Source organism: Calypte anna, chromosome 3 (genome assembly GCF_003957555.1).
Source record: "Calypte anna isolate BGI_N300 chromosome 3, bCalAnn1_v1.p, whole genome shotgun sequence".
Taxonomy (NCBI): Eukaryota; Metazoa; Chordata; class Aves; order Apodiformes; family Trochilidae; genus Calypte; species Calypte anna.
This window is the reverse complement of record NC_044246.1, coordinates 24,413,686-24,431,693: the sequence shown is the minus strand read 5'-3', so window position 1 is coordinate 24,431,693 and position 18,008 is coordinate 24,413,686. Positions and strand designations below refer to the sequence as shown.

The 18,008-nt window shown below is 36.9% G+C and overlaps 1 protein-coding gene across 1 annotated transcript in view; it reads left to right on the top strand.

Annotated features, from left to right (window-relative positions):
• The window catches only part of USH2A (usherin), a 387,112-nt gene that overhangs the window by 14,241 nt on the left and 354,863 nt on the right, over window positions 1-18,008 (top strand). The window lies entirely within an intron of this gene.

Genomic DNA, 18,008 nt, shown 5'->3' with positions numbered 1-18,008 from the left:
CTCACCTCGCTACACCCTCCTTTCAGGTAGTTGTAGACAGCAATGAGGTCTCCCCTGAGCCTCCTCTTCTTCAGGCTGAACAGCCCCAGCTCTCTCAGCCTCTCCTCATAGGGCCTGTGCTCGAGTCCCTTCACCAGCCTGGTTGCCCTCCTTTGGACCTGTTCCAGGACCTCTACATCCTTCTTAAACTGAGGGTGCTAGGATGGTGACTGTGTTGATTTGGAAGCTCTATGTAGTAACTTCAGCTCCTTGGAAAATATTGCTGAATGTGTTTATCTTCTCTTTGCTTGTGCTATCTCCTAAAGTTCTTCCTTTCTTGCCTGAATATGAGTTTAGGCAGGTTCCTGCATATTTGCAGACTTAGATTTACAGTCTAAGAGCTGCCTGGGAGCATAAGAGAAGGAGCTTCATATGGGCCAAGATTTTAATTTCAGAAAATGCTAAACATACAAGTTTTGTCAATTCCATCTTCACTATGCTTCTGGAAATTGTGAATATTTTTGCAAATGCAAATTCCACTGAAGTCTGCTTAGATTCTATATGATATACAGTAGGAATGGAATTAGTTATTTGTATTGCCAGTTAAGGGAGAATGTAGGATTGACTGGTTTGCAGAAGCTGTAGCTGATTGTTCTGGAGAGTTTCAGATGAAGTTTGAAATCCGTCAGGTTTCAATTTGTTTTATAAGCAGTTTGTTTCCTTATGTGAAAATATGTAGCAGCCAGATAAATTGTATTCTTAATAATGGAAAAACTATGTCAAGTATTATTTGCCTTCATTTTTCTCCCTAGTCTCAAATATTTAAACATCCTGAAATTCCTAATGTTGTATTTTTGGCCTGTTTTGGTGTCATTTTTGCATTTTAGTAAAAAAAAAAATCTTTTTTTTAATTTTTTTTTTCTGATAAAAATAGTCATGGTAGAGACTAATCTGTGCTACTCTAGAATTTTTGGGGGTGGGTGTTTTGCTGTCTATTAGGCACTTTTTTTTTCTTGATTATAAAACAACTTTCAATCTTTTTTCTAAGCATACTGAATTAAACCGTATTCACTGAAATCAACTGTTTTTACATTGCTAGAATTCTGAAGTCTTAGTGGAAGAAAACATAAGCAAAGAAATGTAGCTTAAACTAGATAGTCCATGACTCTGAACTCGTATCTTAAAGACATGTTATCTACACCACTTATAACTGGGTTCTCAGATATGTATTGTTTGCTGTAACTTAAGGTTGACTTCTGCAGCTGTATTACTGATCTTCTCTACGTGTGCTTTTCAGTTGTGTAGGGAGAAAATTTGAAGACTGGAAGTAGCTGTGTGTACTTTGTATGGACCTTAGAGTAAAGCATTAAGTTAATGCTCACAAGGTAGATCTACAGTATCAGTCTTGTGTACAGGAAGGGTTTGCCTTCTGTATATTTGGAGTCTTGTGTTACTGAAGTGCACTGCTGATGTGCTTTAATATGATTGCTTTCTGGGGAGACCAGGCTTGAAATCGTACACTGCCATATCACAATGTGGGCAGAAGGTCCTCCAGCAGGTAGCTCTTGGCATGCGCAGTATGTGAGCAGAAACTGGCAACTGGCTTGAACTTTTTTTATGATAAAAACTGATCACAGATAATGACATACTGTCCTTCCCTCTTCATGCTGTGCAAGTTGCCAAGCAGATGTTTGCACAAGATACATGGAACTCTTTTGGTTAGAGTCTAAAAACTTTATGAGTACAGCCAAATAGAGCAGGTTCTGCTTTTCCTCATTATTGAAAGAAAAAAAAGTTAGTAATCTGGTTCCAGTTTTTGTAGCTTGAAACACACTGAAGTCAGAATTCCAATTAAGAAATGGAAGATGAAACTATCAGATTGTCTTTTATGCAGCCTTCATTATTTATGTGTAAACTCTGTCATGTACATCTTGTGTTGTCACCTGTGCATGCGGAAGATAGAAGGTGACATAAGTTACATGTGTAGATCCTATACAATGCAAAATCTGTATGTGCTGGTGGCATGCACAGGAGGAACCTTCTGATAAGTCTCTGCATGCATCGTTTTTTTCATGGAAGCGAATAATCTTTGCTGGCTCTGAAGAACTTGTCATCTTGGCTGGAAAGTAGATGCATGGAAGAGGGGAAAGGACTCCTGTCCACGTGTCTCATTTCAATATATCAACTCCATAATGCCATAATTTTTGCATTGTTTAAGAACTGATGTGTTCATTTGACAGTCTATCTAGATGCTCTGTGTTTGAGTGTGAAAGAGGAGCAGATGCATATGAACAGCTTTCTATTCCGTACATCACTGATGTTTTTCTGAAATCCAGTGGCTGAAGCTACTTAAGTTAGACTGTACTGAATAGCCACTGACTAATGTATACTTAATGTATGCTTTAATAGTTAGTTCTTTTTTCTAACTTATGTTTTGGTATTGTTAGCATCTTTTGGCAATGAGTTCCTTATGTGCAATTATGGCTGTATGAAATTGTTCTTTATTTTAAATCTGCTGTCTGCTAATTTGTTTTTGCCAATTTATTTTTTCATTTGCTTTCTTTTTATCATTCTCATGCTATTTGATACTTTGGTTATTGAACCTAATCCCATGTTATAATTGTTTATAAACCAGGTCTCTCCTTATGTTAAAGCCATTCTACAGCTTGGTCATCCTCACTGCTCTTTTTGAAACTTTTAGGTTTATGCCATCATAATTTTGGGGATGCAAGGGGCAGAATTTGTTATTCCAGATACTTTGCAGCATAAATTTCTAAACAATGAAGTTTAGTCATTTTGTTGTTACTTTCTTTTCCAATAAGAAATGTGGTTTTTTTCTTCACCACTGAGCATTTTGCTCATTAGATAATCACTACCTACTGTAACCCCAAGACCGCTTCTTCTGAGCAGTGACAGTCCAGACCATGATGTTATGTTTACATAGTTAAGAACTATGTTCTCATGTCTTCTACCCCGTGGTTAACTTAGTCTGCTACTTTATTGCTTGTTCCTTAATAATTTTGAGATCCATTTTAAACTTTGAAGAAAATAATGTCTTTAACAGTATTAACTACACCCTTTTTCACCTCACTAACTGCTATTTTCAAGCATATGCAAAATGTTAAATAGCAGAGACTATTGGAGTTACCTAGTGACAAACTTCTGTCTGTAAATTTGTTTTTTTTTTCCCCCCTAGTTTGATAAACATTACACTGATACTATTTGGGTGTAGGAGAAACACCTTTCTTTGATTCTATCTATTCCAGAAAAATGTCTCAATTCCAAACTGACCTAAAGCTTTTTTTTTCATGTACTATTTGCTCAGCTGTGTGCAGAATCATGCAACTTCACTTGTCTGACCTTTTGTGGTAGGGCAGTGTTTCAAAGAATAGCACTGGCTTTGATCTTCTGCCTCCTGATTTAATGCCAAAATATTTTAATCTTGAATTTCTCCTCTCTCCTTTCTGATGGTGTTTAGATGTAGCAGTGACTGATTGTAGATGGACTGTACATCTTGGGAGGTTAATCGACCTTACACCTGTAGGCAAATCAGAATGTGATATTCAGTGGCAGCATATTTTATACTACCAATATTCCTCATAATCTGGCAATTCAGAACTGCAAGCCTCTCTTTTCTTCCACTGAAATTCTTACCCTGAAGACTTATCCTTACTACTCAGAGATGCATGCCTTTCGGTTTCTAGCTTGATGACCACATCCCATGGAAATTTTGTGCATTTTGGAGTCAGGACAGGTCAACAGAAAAAGTCTCATCTCTCTGAGCTTCTCCAGGTGCCCTGCTTGAGTCTTGATAGTAGACATTCTATGTCTTCTAATTACTTGTGCCTTTTACATGTACCTCTTGTTTGTAAGGTAGGTAATTATTTACGTAACAGGTCAGAAAACTGGATTACCACACTTCTGCTGGACTTTTAAGTGTATTTTATTATATTTGAAGAGCTTTTATAATTTTTCCAAATTGTGATTATTTGCATCCTTATCTTTGCTGTTAATCAGTAATCTCCTTTAGCCTTTCTGTTCCTTAACTGGAGGCCTGTATGCTCAAGTGCACACAAAACCACTGTGAACTTTCTCAGAAGCCTCCTCCGGAGCCCTCCTGGCCTGTCTGCAACAAAATATGGTTGAGGAAGCTGTTGCATAAACTTTTTCCACTAGCTTTTTCTAAAATAGGCTACCAACAATAAGCTACCAAAACACAGCCTTCCTAAGTCAGTTTTGGTCTGTTTTCAGTTAAAAGCATGGTTTGAATCTACTGCACAGATTTTCTGGTAAGATGCTTATAACTCTGGAGAAAAGCAGTTATTAAAAAATGAAAATTGAAGCTTACAGTGAATTGTCATCAAAAGGAGTGTTGCAGAGTTAGAATACAAAGGAATAGTTGAATCACTGCTTCTAATGGAGTTAGTGATGGAATGCAGAAAGCAGGGCACAGAGGAGGAGGGAAAAGCCTGAAGTAAGATCATTGGGAGGAATATGAAAGGAATAAAAGGCAGAATTTTGTGGATCCTTAAGCATGAAGAGAAACTAAGCTTTGAAAGAAAAGATGAGACTTAAAAATCCCTTGACTGGATACATGAAACTTTTATGGTGAGGCATTCAGAGGGCAAGAATAATTGCTTTCTTCTTATGGAAATAATCACAAAAAAGGAGACAGGGATGGATTTTCAACCTTCCAGTCCCAGCAGAGCTGTTCATCTCTTGTAGTATCAATGTATTCTTGCATTAAACTTGGGAATGACTTACAAGTTCCAGTACTGAGCAGTGCAAAGTGGTGCAAAATTCTTCACACATAATCAATTCAAAAGACTAGAATTTAATCTGCAACTGGTAGTATAATACAGGGTTAATAATTGTACATTAATAATAGCTCCCTTCATTTGTGTGGGTATTTGCTTATTCTTTGACTACTGAAGCACAGAGACTTTATTCAGAAGGGATGTTTCATCTGACATCTACATCTCATCTCTAATTTACATGATTACAAATAGTTCAGGAAAATTCAGAATCAGTGGTTGTGCTGTATTTTAAATGGAGGGGGCAGAGACAAAATACGCATTATTATGAGATTGTATAAAATGTATTTTCAGCTCTATTGTTTCAATTAATGTTGGCAAGTCTACTTCATGTAACTTCTAGATCCTAAAAAGGAGCTTGTTGAATCCTTAATACTTGTCTCCTTCATTGGATCTTGGATCAGGTTTTTTCTGTGACTTGGGAGAACAGAGTCATTTTGCAGCAAGCAAGCAGTTGTTCTCCATGTATTTTCAGATCTGATGACTAGGATCCTCTTATAATTTTATCGTTTCAAAATGATTTGCAGCACAAGAATCACTTGTGAAACCTTTCCACCTAAAAGGAACAGAGATTGTTTAAAATCGTAGTTAAAGCAAAGCTTATTTGTTAATTACGTTAATTGTTAACAGAATTTCTATTTGCAGTCCTGAGGTCTTGGGTTCTCTCTGCCACTCCCCTGCCCAGATATCTTTATTCAGTCCTGAGGCATCAGTAGTAGATTGATAGAGCTTTACTGGTACAGGAAATAAAAAATATTTTTCATTGGCACAGTTCTGGCTGGGGTAGAAAGCAGAAGAGCTGTAGTACACCAGTTTCATATTACTTCGAACAACTGAAATACCGGTGAAATATTCACCAACAAAAGATAAAATGAAAATTGCTAGTCCACAATTGGAATGCCTATTCAGTGGCAGAAGGATCGCTAATCTCCAACTATTTATTTTAAAACATTTACTTATTTAAATACTGATTCCATAAAAATACAAACTATTTCAAAAGCTTTCTCTCTTTGTATCGATCTTTCTTTGTCTTTGGCCTTGTTTATCAGATGATTGACAGTATGGGTTATATCCCTCAGTTTTTAACACAGTACTAAAATTACCCTTGTCCAAAAAAATTGATGACACACATGATTGTTATTTTGGATCCTTCTGCTCTCTATTACTTTCTGGTTTGCATTTTGAAGGCTTTATTCATGAAATAGCTATCAGTTTGTCTTAAGCCTGAAAACCACCTTATGGATCAGTCTGCTTTCCCATTGCTTTCTGATTTCACTCTTTGTGGTCAATTTTATAATAATACATGGCTTGTTCTTAAACAGAGAGTTAATTGCTTCAAGACCATTACAGAGTTGCATCTTTTTCTTCCCCTTGTCTCCACCCCCTTGCTCCCCCCTTTTTTTTTTTTTTTTAAATGTATGTTGTTCAAGCTGAACTATTGGATCTATGCCACAGAAAGGAAGGCTTGGATTGAAGGAAAACCATTTGCCGTTGAGAAGGGATTAACATTGTAAGAGATAGTGAAAAAGAAAAGTGGGGCAAAGAGAAAAGCGAAATATCTTTTATACAAATGCTAGGAGCATATTTAATAAGACTGCTGAATTGGAGTGACATGTTTTCAAGGATAAGAAAGATATTATTGGAATAAGAGAGGCAACCAGGAAAATGAAGGGGGGATTTAAAATTCCAAGATACACAGTTTTAGTGAAGGGCGAGCTAATACCATGATGGAAGATATGTGAGAATATTTCTGAGGGATGATACTCAATCTGTAGTAGGAAACACCCCTGCTACACCCCCACCCCTCACCCCTTCCATGTTTTTTGTGTGTCTTTCTTCATATTAAATTAAGTTCAGTGGTTTGCATAGAAGGTAAAGACAATTAATACATTTGTGATTCTTGTCTGTTGCACTGGACTTGCAAGTGGTTAGAAAAAAAGCCCAAGCAATAGAGATTTTTAAGACATAAAACAAGTCCCTAAGAAAACCAGAACTTTGCTTTGAAGAATTCTAGGGTATTGAAGAGGAGAGGAAGAGAAGTAGGAAGAGAGATTGTTAGATATCAGTTAGGATATTGACTGTGTTAAAACTACAAGTGAGAGCATGTTTCGACTGTTGCTGTAAGGTTCTTGCCTTTATACTGTTATTGAAACAGTATAGAATATTGTCACTGTTACCATGGAAAGATACAAATATAAATCTGTATATGGAGATAAGAAACAAAGGATCATAAAATAATGAAATATTAAATGGTCATGAGATAGGGGTATGTGCTAAACAGAGGAAACAGCCCTGAAGTTATTGATTTTAGCAAAGCTAACTTTGAAGAAAAGAAAAATGCTCCTGGGATTTTTGCCTGCAATCCTGTGATGAATGGGAAATCCACTCCACACAAGTAGAGAGTACATAGTGTATAAAACACGTAGAGAGGCCACAATTAAAATTCATCCCAGTTAAGTCAAGAAAAGGAAAGGCCGATATGGGCCTGAGGCAAAAAAAGGAAAGGCAAAGAGACAACTTGCCCCTCCCGACCTTATGCTTTTTCCTTTCTGTTCGCTGTTCTTTACTATTTCTTCTGCTGTCCCTTTATCCTCTCCAGCCCTTCTGTTTTAACAAAGTTCTGTCACTGTGGTCCCCTGATGAGGTTTCTTCCTCAAGTGTCTGGTTTTTGTACAATGGATTTCTCAGAGCATGGGTATAACTGTTCAGAGTGCTCACACTGTGGATATGAATCTCTCTGCCACCTTTCCCCCCCAAAACCCTTAGACTGTACATCCCTTTAGCAAGGTTGCAAGCTGCGTATAGTTGACAGCTCCTCTTCCCCAACTTTCTTTATCTGTTTGTTGCTCTGGAATTATATCAGTTCACTGTATGATGAGAGAAGAAATGAGGCAGCAGGAGCTGGGGAGGGCAAACGAGTTGATGGAACTACTCATGTAGACAGTGGGCTATATGAAATTTTTAAGAAAAGGCACTGCTGTGGAGGAGGATCTATGAAATGGCAGGCGTTGTCTGAGGCAGAAGGGTCAAGCAAGCACAGAGATGCTTGCAAGTAGCGTTCCTTTGTGCAAAGTTAGGATGCAAATTGGGTCTTTGGACCTGGTATGCAAGATACTTTTTTGTCCAATGTTCTACATACACATTACCAGACACCTTATTTCAAGGTATGAAAAGCAGATGTGAAAAAGAAAGTGATTTTAACATAATTGAGCTCTGAAACTCAGCATGTGTAGGCTGGCATTGGTGAAGCTGAAAGTAGTTTGTAGTAGCTGAAGATCTGGCCCTTAGCTAAAACAAACACTTTGAATTTTTATCTGGCACTTCAGTTTTAAAATGTGAACAAAGATGATAATGGCAAAAGTGAATTTCAGAGAGAGATTTAATGGGGCAATGATGAAAGACTGAGTGGATTTTTTCTGTCAGTCTGTGTTTCCTGTAGTCCCAGTGATATCTTAATTGCAGAAATTGGCATCAGGCAGAGAGGATGACCATGTGGTCTTACAGCATCCAACTGATGACTGACCAGTTTTCTAAAAATGGTGAGAGTGATCATAAAGTTTATTTCCATGTGTACTGTGATGATAGTTACATCTATATTTAAAGCTTTCTGTCACTGAAGCACTCTTGGTGTTGTCAGATGTCTATTGGACTGGAAGAGCTGCAACTTCTTGCAATTGAATGTCAATAAGACCAAAGCAATTTTGGTTGATTCATAGCACCAGCTTAAGCGTATTCACTTACACAGATTATATTTGACAGATAGTTACCTTCAGCTGAACTCTGTGGTTAGAAGCTTTGGTATATTCTTGACAGTGAGCTTAGAGCTGATGCCTTATGTTTATTTCATATCCTGTTTTTGCTTTCCTAATACTGCATGTGTATGTCTACATTTAAATAAATTCACAGCTGAAGTACTAGTCAGTCTACATGTTATCTCTGGACAGAATGTTGTGATGAGTCAATTTCAGTATTTAAGAAATGGTGTTTTTTCACGTTCAGGCAGGTTTTTTTATTTCAAAAGCCATCTAATCGAGGATTTTTTAAATCAATAACTAGTGGAAAATTGTCAGTCTAACAACAAGAGTAAAAGAAAGAAAAAAAGCAGAGGATAAAACCAAAGATGAAAATGTATGAGTCCTTTTGGAATGTTTTCTTGGTATGTTACCAGTTTGCTGGCCTGCAAGAAAATACATTCAATGCAGGTGTTCTTGTTATATTAGTGAAAGTTAAAATCCTCTCAATTCCACAACAAGATTGGGCACAATGCCATCAAATACTGATGTATGTGTGCATCCCCTATAAATCTTGTAAAGAAAGACATATTTCCAGGTCTTGGGTTGTAATGGTCCTTAAATAATCTGGATTAAAATACAGTTTAGTTCACTGATTCTGTTGTTGATCATATTTATGGTGAACTTAGGTTCACTTCATTTGGAGCATAATGGAGAAGAATTAAAGTTCTGAATTATTTCAGACCATTTTCTTGTGCAGTCTCCTAGTCAGCTTAAAGCATCATTCTGATTTTGAAGAAAAATTCAGTGAATTAATGCCAAATATCTTGAATGTATACTGTTGCCACTCAATCCCAACTTCAGTTCCTGTTTTCCAAGGCTGAAGGAGATTTTCCTACGGACCCTAAGGAGATTATAAAATGAATATTTTGTAGCTTTTACATCCTTTTCTCAGTGAAAAGCAGGAATGCAGTATCCTTGAGTTCTGATATGAGTTAACTAAAAAACCAAACAAACAAACAAAAAACCCCATCTGTAGTTGCATATTTCATTTAGACTGGCACACTGTGGTGAGAGGGCAGACTTGACCATATATTTTTGGCTACAGTTAAATAATGAATCTCAGCCTAGAATGATGAAGTTTTGGCTTACCTGTAAAAATTACAGAATGGTTGACAGCAGAAGAATCTTCCCAGAACTATGAATGCTAAGATAACCAATTTATTTTTTTAAACATCTTAATAATGCTCTGGCCATGCTGTTCCTTAAGTGGTTGCAATGAATGGTCCCATGCCCTCTTTATTTTCATCCTGTAAAATGAATGCTCTTTGTCCTGAGAAATAAAGATGTGTGAAAAGTACCACACTGAAATCTACTTAGATGCCAGGCTTGTAAGTATTCCTCTGTCATCTTGTGCTCTTCTCCTTTAAGTTTGCAGTCAGATTGCTTCAAAGGCTTGAAATACAGAGGGGCTGAGCTGTAAGTTTGGGTTTGCTCAGAGGTCCAGTGTTCTTGTAGCTTAAATACTTGATTTTTTTCCATGTGAGTACAGTATAGAATTTTAATATGGAAATACAGGAATTTGGAAAAAGTTAATCAATTTAATAATAGCAGGTAAAATAAATTTTATTCTATGCGTATCTTTTGCATTTGATATAAGATAATGGGCAAACAACCTAAGACCAGCAGGAAAATTTTAAGTAACACTAATGGCAATCTAAGGTAATACTCCTTTTCTCCTGTATTTGACCAGGAAAAAATGCATTTAAAATTGAGGCAGAGTTCTAGCTGAAGTATTACCAAGCTCACTGGCTAACTCATAAGGACTTTCTTTCTCTGGAAGGTGCCATTTGACTGCCAAGTGTTACACAGATAAATTAGTTGAGCTCTCTTGCTGTCCAGAATATTATTTTTTTTTAATTTTCCCTTTGTCCCCCCATCCTCCTGACCCTATTAACATGATTATTAGCATAATTTCACATACGTTTGATACAAGATCCCAAAGAAATTCCTCCTGATGTATCCTACTTCTCATGTTTGCTACATAAATTTATTATCCCTTGCCAAGCTTTATACCTGCCAAATTCCTTTTGTTGTCTCAATTTTTATCTCAAATAAAATTAAAATGCAAAGAGCAAATGATTAAAATTTAACTCATTTTAAGTTCTGTAAGATTTCTCCCTGAGAATGGGGAAAAAAAAAAGAGCATGGGATTTTGAAGTAAGACATCAACCTATGTATTAGTTGAGTGTGTGGTGTGGAATCTTGACACATTTGCAGAGGTTAAGCTGTGGAAACTACTGCACCTCTTTACTAAGGCAATCATAAGGTGGCTGACAAAAAGATTACATGGAAGTATGGGAGGAGTAGAGGAATTTTGGGATAAACCATTTTTTCCCTGTTTTATAGTAATATTTGTGGGAAAAATAGTTTTTGGAGGAATGGAATCTGTTCCCACCTTTATTCTAGGTAGAATAAGGCAGAACTAGGGGCTAGGAAAGGAGATTTGGAGATGGATGTTCAAGATGTGCAAATTCTGCAATTTATTCAGTGAAGAAAGGTGTTGAATTGTGGCAGAAAGTTGTCTGCCGTTTCTGATGCATCAATTTAGGACACAAAGATGCCAGATTTAAAAAAATATGTAAAATGCAGCAGAGTGGTTATTTGGTTGCTAGCTCAGCTGAAATCACAGGTGATAAGAAACTTGGCTTTGTGCTAATGTTTTCATCGTATTCTTTTCTCTGAAGTTCAATTTCATCACTCTGTGTTGCTCAAGTCCATATCACTGACCTTTCCTCTTCACAGAAATTTGCTTACAAAATATAAAAGCTGTGGAAATATGGAAGCCTTTATAACTGCAGTTTCAGCAAGATTTGCAATTATGCAGGAAAATAACAAAGCACATACCTGTGTGCTTCTCATCTCTTCAGTATACAAAAACTCTTCACTGTTTCTCATACTAACTACTATGCTCTGCTTTCTCAAAGTAGAGATGGAGACCCAGGTGTTCTGCAGTGGCAGAGTATGCTGTATGTCTTTATATGAGTGGACAAAGAGAGCATATTTGTACAGATAGAAGGTGGAAAAGGTTTTTTGTCCTCAAGTTTCTGATTAGACTATTATAGCAGCATCATTAATTGTCCTCCTTCTATCTATTGTCTTCCCTCATCTGTTGTTATCAATGACCACTGTTAATTTAAGGAAGTGATTCTGCCCCTATACTGAGCCCTGGTGAGGCCACACCTCGAGTACTGTGTCCAGTTCTGGGCCCCCCAGTTCAGGAAGGATATCGAGGTCCTGGAGCAGGTCCAAAGGAGGGCAACCAGGCTGGTGAAGGGACTCGAGCACAGACCCTATGAGGAGAGGCTGAGAGCTGGGGCTGTTCAGCCTGGAGAAGAGGAGGCTCAGGGGAGACCTCATCACTCTCTACAACTCCCTGAAAGGAGGTTGTAACCGAGTGGACGTTGGTCTCTTTTGCCAGACGACTTTCAACAAGACAAGAGGGCATGGTCTTAAGTTGTGCCAGGGGAAATTTAGGTTAGATATTAGAAAGAATTTCTTTATGGAGAGAGTGATCAGGCATTGGAATGGGCTGCCCCAGGGAAGTAGTGGGTTCTCCATCCCTGGAGAAATTTAAAAAGAGACTGGATGTGGCACTCAGTGCCATGGTCTAGCAACCGCAATGGTGGTAAAAGGGTTGGACTCGATGATCTCTGAGGTCCCTTCCAACCCAGCCAATTCTATGATTCTATGATTCTATGAATTTGTTGACTCTAATAAAGTATTCAAGGAAGCCCCAGGCCTGTCATTTTGGTCATAATCTGTTTTCTCACCTTGGGAGAAAATATATTAATACACTGTCTGTTTCTATAGAGTGCACTTATTGAACAAGTTCCTGGTGCAACAAATCTAGAGTATGTTTAGAAGGAAAAAAAAAAAGGGAGTTTGTGAATTTTGGTTATTTTAAGATAGCAAGCTATGTTTAGGTAGCAACTTATATAAGAACCATAGTGAATCAAGTGATGGTAAGCAAGTGTAACAGGATGCTGTATAGTGATTTTTGAGCTGGAGGACTTGCAGCTTCTAATAATTTCTCATAATCTGTGATTCCTCATTATTTATGTATGATTAAGCAAATAATTTATGCTAACTTCTGCTTTCATTTTCATCACTGTAAAGCCTGTGTAACTTTTTTGATTCAGGAGCTACTTTAGCTTTTATAGCAACTAAGGGGAGGGGTAATTTTCGCCAGATTGCTGATCTGGGAGATAAATGAAACATCTCTTTTTTTAATGTCTTAAAGGCAGATTGTATAGCTACCTATTTGCTCTTCATAAAGCAGTTTAAAATTTTTTGTATTGTGTACCACTTCCTTTATGGTAAAACCATTTTTATTTCTGAGAAATTTCTTGCTGTGACAATAGAAATTATCTAAAGGATCAACTTATACAGACTTGAGTTTTCTTACAGTTTATTTTCTGTTCCCTTATTGAAGGAGAATGTGCTTGGTTTTTTTTATATTTAAGAAACAGGATTTATACTGTGTGCTTTCTTTTTAAATTTAGCTTGTGTTTGCAGCTAGCTAGATTTGGATCTATAACTTAAAAATTAGCTTACATGCTTTGTGTTTTATGTTTTTTTTAAGTTTATTTTTTTAATTTTGGTTGCAGATACTTCATAGGTGGAAAAATGTTGTTCACTGTACAGTACATATCATAGTATCATATTGAACTGCTTTTTCACCTTGTTTGAAAAGAGTGGTGTCCATGACATTTGCTGGAACGCATTCCATTTCTTAGTATTTATCTGAAGACAAATTTTTGGTCCTTGTTTTATACATCAGTCGTTCCTACCCCTGCCATGTGAGACTTTGATGGTATAAATAGCCTTAAGAGCTGAAGTTACAGTTGGAAGTGTTTCCCATCAGTAAGTTGTCTGAGTAACTAAATAGGCCAGGGTTGGTATCATTTGACTTGAATGACTGGAAAAAAAAATTTTCTTTCATTTTTGGTGCCAGAGTTCTCTTTTTTGCAGAATTCCTCTTATGGCCTGCAAATCTTGGAAGAAATCCACCTGGCTTTGTCATCTGTTTTGCCAGACACTTGTGATATAATAATTAGAATAATAGATGATGAAAAGAAACTTTAAGATTAAAAAAATTGTATTTTATGGTTTCTATAAGCTAGGATGAATAATATTAAAAAGAATGTATATTTGACCAGAAGAAGAGAGTAATCTGTCTTGATATACATACCCTTAATTGATCTGTAATATTTGAATAATTTTTTCCTTTGCCATTAAATATTGGAATAGGAAAAATAAAATAAATGCAAAGATGGTACTTACTAAAAAACATATATGTCTTTGAAACATGTAGCAACTAAAATGTCTCAAACACTGGGGAAAGAGACTACTGCATCTGTTGGATGTATAACATTTGGGGCAGTCAAGTTTTGAACTCTGGAGTTTTGATCTTGGGCTCTACTATGATATATTTAGATATCATAATTTTTTCTTAATAGAACAAAAAAGTCTTTTCCATGTCTTATTTCTTAAAAATAATCTTGCACAGGGTGTGTAGGTAGTATTAATATGAGGACTTATTTTTAATGGAAAAATTGTACTGATGCAAAAATGATCATAGCTTCCACTGAAAAAGAATTTACTGAACTTCCTTCATTTTGGCTGCAATGTTTCAGTGCAGTTCTACATGGAAGAGACTAAAATTGTCTTAATTGCTTTTATACCTCTGTAACAGGACATTTTGATGACAGCATGATTAATGTGTGTGAAGAAAGTGTATGCTACTTAAATGTGCCAGATATCGTGTGTATGTTGTGATGTGACTCTGTGTATGTTATTACCTGAAAGCCAAAATTTTGTAGATGGAGGTCTTAGAGTTCCTTGAAATCAGGTTAAAAGGCTTGGAAAGTGCCATAGTAGCTCAAAAAAAAGGACTCAATATTACTGTATCTTTTACTTGATGCCCAAAATGTGTTCTGCCTCTGTGTTAATGGAAGCAATATTAGGGTTTTTTTTTAAAAAAGCATGTTGATATTTTTTATTGAAATACTGAATATTTTTTTATACCTGTTGCACTGTTTATTTGTACATTTATTATACCATTATACCATATGCCTGTAGATAACATTGCATTTAAAGGCTTAAAAAAAGGGGACAAAAATCCCCAAACAATATTATTCAATGAACCTATATAGTGGGTGCCTTTTAGGGAAGTACAAGTTTTTGCATTCAAGAAGCAGCTACAGAAATCCATGGAAAGCTAGTAAATAGATGGAAATCATGGCTGGCTGGTGAAGTTGCCGAGCTGCTGGTGGTTTGATGTTCAAAGTGTCTTCAGGAGCAGTATCATGCATCCTTAGCCATACTTCTTTGTGCTACCCTGCTTCTGCTTTTTGTCATAGCTGGACCCTTAGTCTCAGCCATCACAACTGCTCTGAAGTGCAGTATTTTGTTGGGATATTTTTTTATTGCCACACAGCACACAGATTACTGCAATATAATGGAAGTTTTTGTTAGCAGTGAATACATGAACGTGGCTTTTGTTTATATGGAAGCTCAGCATGATCCAAACCAAGGGGTAAAATTCATGTGAAATTTCATTGTTATATATTTATAACAATGTGCGTGAGCAGCACAGATCTTTAGGTGAGAAAATAATTAGTTGTAATGTCTTTTTTGTCTCTATCTCATTTTATAAACAGTAGCTTGTCCTTCAGCATGTGTCCTCCTTCATTCTGGGCTACACTTACCCATCGGACAGAGAATTTTTCCTAGGCATGGAGTGATTGGATTTGGTATTGCTGGCTCTGATGGGCAATTTGCTTCTGAAGCAGGATCATAAGAGCTTCATTCAGGATGCACTGAAAGAACTTGCCTATCACCTCACTGGCACAGCACCTTTCATCTGGGAAACTTGTCTGGATCATAGCAAGAATGCTATTAGAGGAAAGATTATGGATATCTTTCACCATCTCAGTTCATCATCAAATGGATTTTCCATTGCTTGGAATTGGTATTAGGCTTTGCATTGGCAGAGGCTAACATAGCTGCAGAGTGAATTTATCTTAGTAACTAATCCTTGCCACCTCCCTGTGAGGTGATTTGCTAAGTATTTGACAGATGGGGAAGCACAGGAGGGAGAAATGGCTTCGGAGCTGGGATTAGAGTGCTGATGTCACAGGCTTCTGGTCCTGAGCTGTGACCAACCATGAGGCCAGCCTTTCCTCCTCATCTCCCATTACTCTCTTGGGGTAAATTCCTATAGAATGTTAATAATGAAGACAACAAGGGAATAATCCTGTTGTCCTAGTGAGGAATGAAATTCATCTTTTATTTCTGATGTATTGTCTGCAATTTAATGCTCACGGTCAGGAGACCTTAAATAACCACATCAAACATCAGGTTCGGTGCCAGCCTTCCTTCTTATTTAGCTTTGTCTAAACTGACACCAAACTTTGAGACATTCCTCTCCTCCCACAGTGGAGAGACGCTGGGATTTTTTTAGTACCACACATGGTTTCCCTCCTACATTTTCCTCCCGTGTCAGATATTCATACCCCCTTTAATAACCAGCAGGGGGATCGTTACATTGAGCTACTGCCAAATGCATAATGACTGCTGCCTTTGCCTTACACAGTCACTGCACGACTGATATCCAATTCAGCATTGTAAAGTGCTTAGGGCTACCTTGGGGATGTGCTATATTAAACCCAACTATTCTAAATCCTATTTAATACAAAGAGATCGGTGGTGGAGGAGGGTGGGGGGGGGTTTTGAAATTGTTGTTAATCACCTATTTTCAACAAGTAAAAATACCTGGTCATTTAGGTGCTGATTCTGTCACTCTTTTCATAAATAGTCCTGCTGATTTTTGTAGGGAGTGCATGCAGATGAGCACTCTGCTTACCTGTGGGGGAGGGAGAATCAGGTCCTGTAGAAGCTGTGGCTGAGATGATAAGTTTACAAGGAGCTGATGGTGGTGAGGGAGCCCATTGCTGAATTCCACTTACAAATGTTTTACAGTGAAAACAGGAAAGCGGAAACATGCTTCATATCTGACTGAAAATAAAGGTACTCTTAAACTAGTAAAAGACAACATTTTTATTTGAACGATATGACAGAGCTGCCACAGGAGTGTTACCTGCTATAAAGAAAGCTTAAGAATTATTACCTTTATTAGACCAGTGACACTGAGCTTTAGCCATACATTTCTAACTTCTGTCCCTCTACAGAGACAATTTTCTTTTCTTAAATAAACTGTCATGCTAGTGTTAATATATTGTTGGTTCCCTCATACTCTGAGAATACTGCTGATATAAAACATGTATATGTTAGATTGGTAATAGTATCTTTAGTGTAGCTGACTAGAACAAATGTGTTTCCCTCATGGCTGTGCTAATGTGATAAAGGAAAATTGGCTGTTCATCAGCTTTTGGCTGGGTAAAGACAGTAGAGATGGAGCCACATTCTTTTTTATGCATTAATAACACTGAGAACTTTTCACTAGTTATATTTCATGTGCAGGCATGTTGTGCAAAGATGTTGTAAAACATGAGATAATGCTACAAATAACAAAGTAGAAAAGCCTATATCTTTTATGATGATAACAGTCAAACACCAAATGACAGTAACAGGCTGTAAAAAATGTGATGCAGAAAAAAAAATGCGATGTAACCACCATATACACATATACTTAGGCTGCTGCAAATAGGGCATCAGATGTTTAGAGGGCTTTGAATTAAAATTAAATAAAAAACTGTTGTATTTAGGTCATTGATGTGTCAACACAAAAGATAATTTAAAATGGAGAGATGTATTTTGAGTAGTGAAACTCATATGCAATAACTTTTTGAACAAATCTCAAGGCTTAGTAATTATGATAATAGCCTTCAAATTTCCATCAGTGGAAGGGCAATAAATATTCCTGTCTAAATTTGGGAAATATTGACTGAATCTGAAATGGCAATAAAGCGCAGCATGAATGTGTGTGTTTGAAAGTGCAGTTTAATGAGAAAAATTCATCTGTACAATTTTATGTGAAGCCTAAGTAAAAAAAAAAATATCGAACAAAACCCTCCATTGCATTTCATATTTTCTTTCTTAAAATACTAATAGACTCATGTTGCCTGAGGCACTGATGCTGATCATCTGAGCTCAGATTTATAGATAATTGTGTCCGTTTATCTTAGTCTGAAATTTGAAAGACTTCGTTGGTGGAATAGTGTTGTGAGTGCTTACATTGTGTTTTTCAAGCTGATGTTTTTCAGGTTCTGGCTTCCCTCCTTGCAACAAATTACTCTGGCTTGTAAACCTTCTGTTTGTCTCACTTATATATTGTTCTACAGGAAGCAATTATTCCAGGTTTATTTTGTTTTGATTAGCATAGGTAGCAAGACAGACTGAAGTACTCCAGTTTTATTTGGCTTTTGTAGACACGATTCAGCAGGCATCCACATCTGCA